At 36.7% G+C, this 9,727-nt stretch overlaps 1 non-coding gene across 1 annotated transcript; it reads left to right on the top strand.

Moving 5' to 3' along the window:
• Positions 1 to 6,855: 6,855 nt before the first annotated feature.
• On the top strand, positions 6,856 to 6,962 carry LOC133828035 (small nucleolar RNA R71). Its single transcript, XR_009890681.1, has one exon. It is a non-coding gene; the product is annotated as a small nucleolar RNA R71 (small nucleolar RNA).
• The last annotated feature ends 2,765 nt before the right edge of the window (positions 6,963 to 9,727 follow it).

Here is a 9,727-nt window from a genome sequence, read left to right as displayed (position 1 = left end):
ACACTCCTTGAGAGAATTAGAGAAACGTAGAAGGAGAACCCACAGTTGAGGAAACACAAGGAGGATGTCTTAGCTCAACTGGCTAGAGACTTTTCTATTTCAAAAGTTGATCTTGTGAGGTATAAAGGTCGGATTTACGTTCTGATGGATTCTGGTATCAGGAGAGAGGATGAGTCTCATATGGATCATGAAAATATATATGCACAAGTGCACACAATCGATTCAAGTAATATAAATGATAAATATAGTATCGTTCCAACGAAGACTATTTTCCAATTACCAACATTTGTTCTTTAATTTCTATTTTTCAAACAAAGTTTAGATGAATGAATTTAATTTTAAAATTGTAAATAACTATGAACAAAAAGAACTAATTAAAAGATGAAAATCACTATTAAACAGACCTAGGGTGTTAATTTCATCAACTTTTCATTCTATTAATTTTATTATTCAGTTCTAAATTTCTTTCTTCTCATTCTAATAGCAAGTTAACATAAATCGATTCCTATTCTTTTTCAAGATAAAAGAACTCATCCTATATGTAGGTTTTCTACATCACTTTGACAAACTTAAACATATAGCAGGCATTAAGCATGGAAACCTAATTACTACATAAGTCATACAGGTACTTTCCTCGAATATGCAACCTGTTTCTATATAATGATAGCATATTCAATTCTCATCTTTCGAATTTTGAATCAAAATCATAAATCAAGCAAATATTGAGCAAATATTTACTAGCATTAGGTACATATTATATAGATTAAAATAGAGAAGAAAAATCAATAGAACTTCATAATTAAGTTAGATAGAAATCCAAGTGACTATATTAAATCCTAGATAAAAATTGTTTAGTTCATATCAGACATGACTAAATCAACAAAATAATAATTCAAAAACATAAGATTCAAAAACTTAAAGAAGAAAGAAAAATAAAAAAATGCAGAACAACTAGTCGAAGAATCAAAATTAGTCTCTAAAGACATTATTAAAATCTGACCTAATGACCTAATTAAACCCTATGTATGAATTTATAGTAAAAAAAATTACAAAAGCTTTGTTTTTCATATGCGGGCCGCGACTTGGCCATCTCATGGTCGTGGCCTGTGTCAATTTTTGAAACCTCCCGAGTCTGTAATAGTCTTTAGGCGCCGTGACTCAGACATCTCAAGTCGTGGCCCGTGTCCAGAATTTCCCCTTGCGCTGCAACTTATAAGGTAAAGTAGCAACACTAATTGCCTCCAGCAGCCATGTGTATCTGACTTGCCTAGAGTCGTGACTTATAAGCTCAAGTCGTGGCTCTAATTCCATTATTTCTCAAATTATGTCTTTCAACCTCGTCTCTTCATCATAAACTAACTTTTAATAGTCCTTAGCATCATTTTGAGTCAAACAACCGCTAAGAGCTTCGTTTTTCCACCATTTTCTCTTCTTTTTCCATTTTTCTCATGATTCACAGCACAAACCTACAACAAAGACAAACAAAAGCATAATCTTGCACAAAACAAACATAAATTGAAGTTATCAAACTCCCCCAAACTTATTCTTTGTTCGCCCTCGAAAAAAGGATTAAAAAAAAACCTAGACTCTAACAACATGAATTATACCAACAACAACAATTATGCCTCAAAATCATGAATGTTAATCATATAATTCTCATAAAACTACTCAATAGTTTATTCAATCTGGAATTTGATCAAAACACTTCATCAACACACTTTAGTCTACTAAAATTTTGGATTATCAAATCATGATCATTAAATAAATGTATTTGAAATCAATTATGCTAACCAAATTCTTTCCAAGGAATCCATTTGAACAAAATAATTCCATAAGCTCACTTACGTGCTACTCTCCACTAATATAAATTATGATATGCATAAGAATCAACAGGACTTATATAGGCTTGTAATGCTGGCTTAGGTAAAGGTAGATGAAAAAGTAATTTTTAAGCTCACTTTACTATAAGCACATGACCAAAACTTACCAACTTTACTCCTATAGTAATACAATCCCGTAATCCCCTTTCTTTTTTTTCTTTTGAGAGATGTAAAATACATATATATATATATGTATATATACTTTTTCAATAATAACTACACTCCCCCAAACTTGATTTTTCTATGTATTCATATTGGGAGTGTATTGAACATTTTTTTTCCAATATATATACTCTTTATTTTTCTTTCACTTTTCATTTTCTACACCCACTAAAATCACAATTAAACCCCATTACACATCAATCCCCATAATTTTTTCTCAATCATATGCTCATAGTATATTAGGGGCAGATATATAACCATGTTTCAAGTTTTAGGCTTAAATGATGGCTTAAAACAAAAAGATACAAAGTTAGGCTCAAATGGTCCAAATGATAGCCTAAAACATATTCCTAAGCATACATGATATATTATTTTGCATCAAATAAAAAGTAAGGAAGTTCTGGAATTGTAGAAAATACTTTCCACGTTCCATTCATAATTCCACTAACCAATTTTAGCAAGCATAATCAATATCAAAAACATAAATTTACATCATGACAAGATATTCAACAAATGTTTTCTAAACTAAAATGAACTAACAGAATGTTCAATCAAGCACACAGATATGTTTTTAGATTTCATTTTCTTTGAATTATACTCACAACATTCACTTTATTCTCATCGACATTTGTTGTCAATCATCATTTATATTGGAACTAAACACACTAAAAAAAACTTCAAACACTAACATAAACTAAACAAACCACACAAAACAAAACTAACATAAAAATAAATCTCCCTCCCCCAAACTTAAGCTAAACATTCTCCCCAATGTTTAAAAATAAGTAAAGAAAGAAAACTTACCTGGTGCAAATCACTTCAAAATAGTGGTGGATCAGGAAAAGGGTGCCAAGGTGGTGGATCAGGAAAATACTGTCGGTCCATCTCCTGATTTGACCATCGATAAACCAACTCATTCTGTCTATCAACCTGAGCTCTATGATAATCATGAAGCTCTCCCAAATAATTGTGAGTATGTTGATTTTTCCGAATGATATATTCCAATCTTGCCAAGTGCAGATTCGGTGGAGCCTCAAGTGCCAAATATTGAGGATATTCTCCTCTCCTTTCTTGCTCAGCTGCCCTTGAATCGACTGGTTGATCAATTGCAGGCGCAGGTTCCTTAGCCGCATCTCTTTCCTCTTCAACTCTCATTTGCTGGCTCATGGTACTGGTGGCTCCAAAGATAGGTCATTAAATTTATACACTATATCACGATAAATAGGCCCCATTACCTTCCTATAAATATCACTAGGATATTTAGGTACCTCCCACACTTAACATAGATCAGTAATCATTGATCCATGCCCCAAACCGGTAGTAGTAGTCAGTCGGCATAAATCCCTGATACTTGTGCAGATAACTCGGCCAATATCGACAGAGAGTCCCATCATAATAGCATATGCCAGAAGACACCTGTCCATACTCACTTCAGATAAGTGAGTGTTGGGCATAAGCCGCGCACTCACAAAAAGAGTCTAGGCCTTGGCCATACAATTCATTTGATGTCTCTCTAAATACTTTGATTCTCCATTTTGCATGACAAAAGGAGCACCAGGAATGCATAATGTTTTTGCCACCTCAGTCCAATCAATTTCACAATTATACGCCAATTGATAATATTCATCATCATCTTGCGACAACATGGGTAATTGATATAGGGCATCAATATTATCAATATCACATTCTCTGAAACCCCTTGCAAAAACACCTTTCTATTAACTTCCCCTGGAAAATTGGCATAGAACTCATAAACCATTGAAAAATTTGCCTTAGGCATTTTATCATCTACAAAATGTTTCCAACGACGACGTTGAATTTCAGCCCGAATGATATTATAAGTTTCCTGAGGGTAATGATCTTCTTGATATTCTATTCCTCTCTCTTGAATTACCGGACGCTGAGATAACCATTGATAGTGATCAAAGGCATCCTTACTAATAAACCTAGTTGGATGAAATTCTTGTTTTGGTTGAGATGTTGGCGGGATTGGCTGAGATTGGGTTGGTTGGGTGCAGGATGTGGAAGGGCAATTAACGTTCTTAGAAGAGGAAGCCCTAGTAGGTTATTTTCTTGGACCCATACTTACACAATGTATCAAATATGACAACACCAAAATTTTGCAGCACTTTCCCTAATTTCTTGTAATTTCCTCAACTGATTAACCCCAAAAATATCAATCAAATACACTAAATAGACTCACAAGGTAGTTCAACAACCCAATTCAATCTCTTAGCATAAAATTACTTCAATTAAAACTTCAAAAAGAGAAAACTTACAAGCCCTTGAATCTTAAAAACTGCCCACTCTTCAATTCTCCATTCAATCTTCACTTCTCACAAATAGAGAAAAAAAATAGGGTTAGAGGAAAAGAAAAGAAGAAAGAGATCAACATGAACTAGGAATTAAAAATTAGGGATATGGCTTAAGGGTATTTGAAATAGAAGGATAAGGGAAGAAATTTGAGAGCTTTTGCAAAACAAAAACTGGTTTGGGAGGAAAGGATGTGAAAAATGAGAGGTATGGCTTAGAAAAAACGATTTTAAAACACTTCTCCTCTGTGTGACACAGGTACCCCGCGACCCAAGCAGTGAAAGTCACAGCCCACCTAAAAAATTTCCAGAATTCTCTTTCACAGGCCCCGCAACTCAACCTCATCAAGTCGTGGCCCGCCCCCATTTTTAAAACTCAAATGCTCTCTGTTTTGGTCGAGGGTCGCGACTTACAAGCCCAAGTCACGGCTTGTCCCTTCCATCAATTTTTTATGCTTTATGACTTGCGTCAAAGCCGCGACTTATAAGTTCAAGTTATGACTTGGCTTGTAGACTAATTGAAAAACATCATTTTTCACGATTTGCACGATTTTTTTTACAAACTTTATACTAAAAAAATATAAAATTAAAATAAATCAACTTTACAAATCCAAAATTATATTAAATAAAATTTCTCCCTAATTAAATATAAAAACTAAAACTAAAATAAAGTATAGGAATGCCTCCTATAACACTGTCATTAACGTCATTTAGGCAGATGCTTTTCTTCTTTCAAATTCAACTTGGATCAAGTGCTCCCCTCACGTCCTTGAGATCCATAGTGTCATGAGTTGGTCATCGTTTCTTGTGATTAGAAATTTGTGGAACTGTCCCCCGCTCATATAACAATTGAATCCTTTCGCTAAAGAACCTTTTTATTCGATGACGCCCCTTTCGCATTCCAGTTTTACTACTTCTAACTTATTCTCTCCTTGGTTTACTACTTCAACTCTACATCACATTAGAATTTCTTTTGCCGCAAAAACATTAAATATTACTTACTCTTTTTGTACTCGTAGCTTTAACTCACACTTTTGTACATCAATTAAATCCCTACCAGTAGCAAAGAATGGCCTTCCAAGTATTATTGGAATATTTTCATCTTCCTCTATATCTAGAATAATAAATTCAGCATGAAAGATCAATTTACCCACTTTTACCAATACGCCTTCAATCACTCCACGAGGATGATTAACTGATCCATCTTCCATCTACAAAGACACAGTAGTTGGCCAAGCTTCTCCCAAATTCAACCTTTGAAAGATTGATAGAGGCATTAGATTCAAACTGGCCCTAAATCACATAAATCATTTGTTTCTACTGAAACTATTATAGAATATGGGATATTGAAACTAACAGATACTTTATGCTTTGGAGGTAGTTTCTTCTGAAGTATTGCGTTGCACTCCTCAGTAAGTGCCACTGTCTCATAATCCTCTAGCTTCCTTTTCTTTGACAAAATCTCTTTCATAAACTTCACATAACTTGGCAAACAAGATATTAATGTGTAGTTTTCAAAAGATATCCAAAAATTTGGAGAATTTTTTGTCAAGATTAGCCTTTTGGAACCAATAGGATATGGAATCCTTGAGGTTGGCTCGGTGTATTTGTGCTTTTCTGTCTTTGGAAGATCTTCCCTAACCTCCTCTTATACTAGACATGTAACATGTTGATCCCCTATCTTCTTCCCCTTGTCATCCAGTATAGGTCCATCATACTTAGTCCCGCTCCTCAAGGATATTTCATTACACTGCTCTTTAGGATTTACATCTGTGGAACTAAGTCAATTCCCTTGCTGTCTACTAGAAAATATTTTAGCCAATTGACCTATTTCTGTCTCCAAATTCCTGATAGATGCCCTGATTTCAGTCATAAACTGGTTCAGTACGTCGGGTTGTACTTCACATTGTGTTGGAGGATGTGGTGGTTGGTGAGGTGGGCTTTGGTTTGGATCATAATACGGTATACAATGTAGTCCATAAGTCGGTTGATTAGGGGGTTGTTGAGGTGGATACTGAGGTTGTAACCCTTGATTATTTTTCCACGCAGGAGTATATGAATTGGAGTAGGTATTGGGTGCAGGTCTTGAAAAGTTACCAATAACATGTGCCTATTCCAAAGGCTTATTATTCACATCTGTTGAGAAAATAGTTGTGCTCGGGCATTGCTCATAAGCATGTGGTTCCCCACAAATCTCACAACTCACAACATTCTGTAGTTGCATTGCTTGTGCGGCGAGATTAGTCTGTTGCAATTGCTTGGTAAGAGATGCCACTTGAGCGGTCAATAACGCAATTGGGTAAACTTCTAAGACTGCTGCTACTTTCTTATTCTCACTCTCAGTAGGCCAATTGTAGCTATTCATGGCCATCTCTTCCAATAATTCATATGCTTTATTAGCACTTATTCTCATAAACGTTCCTCCTGGCACTGCATCTACAATTGTCCTTGTATTTCCCCCCAAACCATTATAAAATGTATGAACCAGCAACCACTTTTCTATTCCATGATGTGGGCATTTCCTTTGCAACTCTTTAAATCATTTCCATGCATCATATAAAGACTCCCCATCTAGCTGATGGAAGTTGTTAATCTTTCCTCTTATTCTGGCTGACTTGGTAGGAGAAAAATATTTACCAAGGAATTTCCAAATCTTCCCAAGTAACTGAAGAGTTGGCTTGTAATGAATTCAACCAACTCTTAGCTCTGTCCCTTAGTGAAAATGGGAATAATATTAATCTTACAACGTCATTACTCACCCCATTTATTTTGAATGTTGGACAAAACTCTAAAACGTTTCTGATATGGAGATTCGGATCCTCATTTGGTAACCCCCCAAATTGTACACAATTCTGTACCATCTGAATAATTGAGGGTTTTATTTCAAAATTATTTGCCTCAACAGTAGGAAGACGAATGCTTGAATGTATCCCTGTAATAGTAGGGAGTACATAGTTTCTCAATGGCGGATTGACTTTAGCTGCATTACCCATATTTGTGTTGTTTTTACAACATTATTTGTGTGCTCAGCCATGGTGAAATCAAACATTTCTTTGTCTTGCAATTTTCTCTGCACGTTCTCTCAATTTCAAGATCTATTGGTTTGAGTGTCTTTTGTCTACTTCCTCGCATATACCAATAATTACTGAAATAAACAACAACCTCGTTCCAAATAAGTGTAAAACAATAATAAAAGAAGAAAAACAAAATTAGAACAAACAACAATTAACTTTGATATTTAAAATTAAGTCCTCGTCAACGGTGCCAAAAACTTGATTGCAAAAATATATATACGCAAGTGCACGCAATCGATTCAAGTAATATAGATGATAAATAGAGTATTGTTCCCACAAAGACTATTTTCCAATTATCAACAATTATTCTCTAATTTCTATTTCGAAAACAAAGTTTAGATGAATGAATTTAATTTTAAAATTGTAAATAACTATGAACAAAAATAACTAATTAAAAGATGAAAATCATTATTAAATAGACCTAGGGTGTTAATTTCATCAACTTTTTATTCTACTAATTTTATTAATCAGTTCTAAATTTCTTTCTTCTTATTCTAATATTAGGTTAACATAAATCGATTCCTATTCTTTTTCAATATATAAGATCTCATCCTATATGCAGGTTTTCTACATCCCTTTGATAAACTTAAACAATGATCAGACATTAAGCATGGAAACTGTGGATACCAAAAATCCACCACGAAAAAAAATTGCTAAGGGTGCAAGGTACCCAAGAAGGAGGCTTGTGTTAAGACAACACGTATAAAGCCTTCTGCAAGTTACGACCCTTGCGATGAGGAAGACCAGCATTTGAGGATAAGGATCTCGTTACATGAGACCCATTCCTCACAAGAGGCCTTCACGAAATAGCCCGTCTTGCCCCACCCGAGGCCCTTGCGAATCTGTGACTGTTGGTGCAACTCACCACGCCACGCCCAGGCTTGCATCTCGTGGCCCCCAAAGCACCTTGCCTCACCTTGCTCCTAGTAGGTGTGCCGCACCAAGGCCCTCACGCCTAGGAGGGGCGCCTCGCTTGTCGTGGGTGTGTCGCGCCATGGGGCTCGCATCAACGGCGCCTCGCATGTCGTGGGTGTGCCGCGCCATGGGCCTTGCATCAACGGTGCCTCGCGCCTAGGAGGGATGCCTCGCGCGTTGTGGGTGTGCCGCACCATGGCCCTCGCATCAGCGGTGCCTCGCGGTTAAGAGGAGCGCCTCGCGCATCGTGGGTGTGTCGCGCAATGGGCCTTGCATCAACGGCACCTCGCGCCTAGGAGGGATGCCTCGGACGTCGTGGGTGTGCCACGCCATGGGCCTCACGCCTGGGAGGTGTCCAACACCATGGGCCTCGTGCAGCAGAGCAACCTTGCCTAGCCTTAATGGTCTCGCGGTCCCTCGCGCATGGGGACCGTAGGGCATTGGTCTTGTGGAGTTAGACCACCAACTCACACATGGATGCCACCAATGGGGTACCTCTCTTCCTGGGAGTCACAAGAGGTAAAATCATGGATCTCTCCAACACACCCATAAGGGTACATTGTTGGTGCCTCATACCGATTCGCACCAAGTCAGAAGGAGTACCGTCGCTGAGCCCCTGTCAGACAAGTAGTGACCGTATAAATGAGTACTTGCTATGGTCCACACCAGAAAACCTCTCACACTCGTACTCAGTAAGTAGTGGAGACATCCCCACGGATTCTGACCATGTACTGGAGCCGACACCACTACCCCGGAAACCACTCTCCTGCTAGTGTACTCATGTACCATCTGGTCCCCTAGACCACCATGTATCAAGGGCCATTAGAGCCCAGTATAAATGTAATCCCACTTCCACTGGGAGGGGGGTTGGAAAATTCATTGTATGCAGAGGCTATTGAGAAATATACAAAGGCTTGCTCCATTGTTGATCTGGGTTTACTTTTCCTTAAAGTTTATTTTAAGTTCTTATATAAACATCACCTGACTTACCTTTGAGTTTTCCGATCTAATTTCGTTGACGAGATTTCACCGTCAACAGAAACCTAATTACTACACAAGCCATACAGGTACTTTCCTCCAATATGCAACATGTTTCTATATGATGATAGCATATTCAATTCTCATATTTCGAATTTTGAATCAAAATCATAAATCAAGCAAATATTGAGCAGGTATTTACTAGCATTAGGCACACATTATATAGATTAAAATAGAGAAGAAAAATCAATAGAACATCATAATTAAGTTAGATAGAAATCCAAGTGACTATATTAAATCCTAGATAAAAATTGTTTAGTTCATATCAGACATGACTAGATCAACAAAATAATAATTTAGAAACATAAGATTTAAAAAATTAAAGAAGAAAGAAAAATATAAAAAT

This window comes from Humulus lupulus, chromosome 3 (assembly GCF_963169125.1).
Source record: "Humulus lupulus chromosome 3, drHumLupu1.1, whole genome shotgun sequence".
Classification (NCBI taxonomy): Eukaryota; Viridiplantae; Streptophyta; class Magnoliopsida; order Rosales; family Cannabaceae; genus Humulus; species Humulus lupulus.
This window is presented reverse-complemented; position numbering and strand designations above follow the sequence as displayed.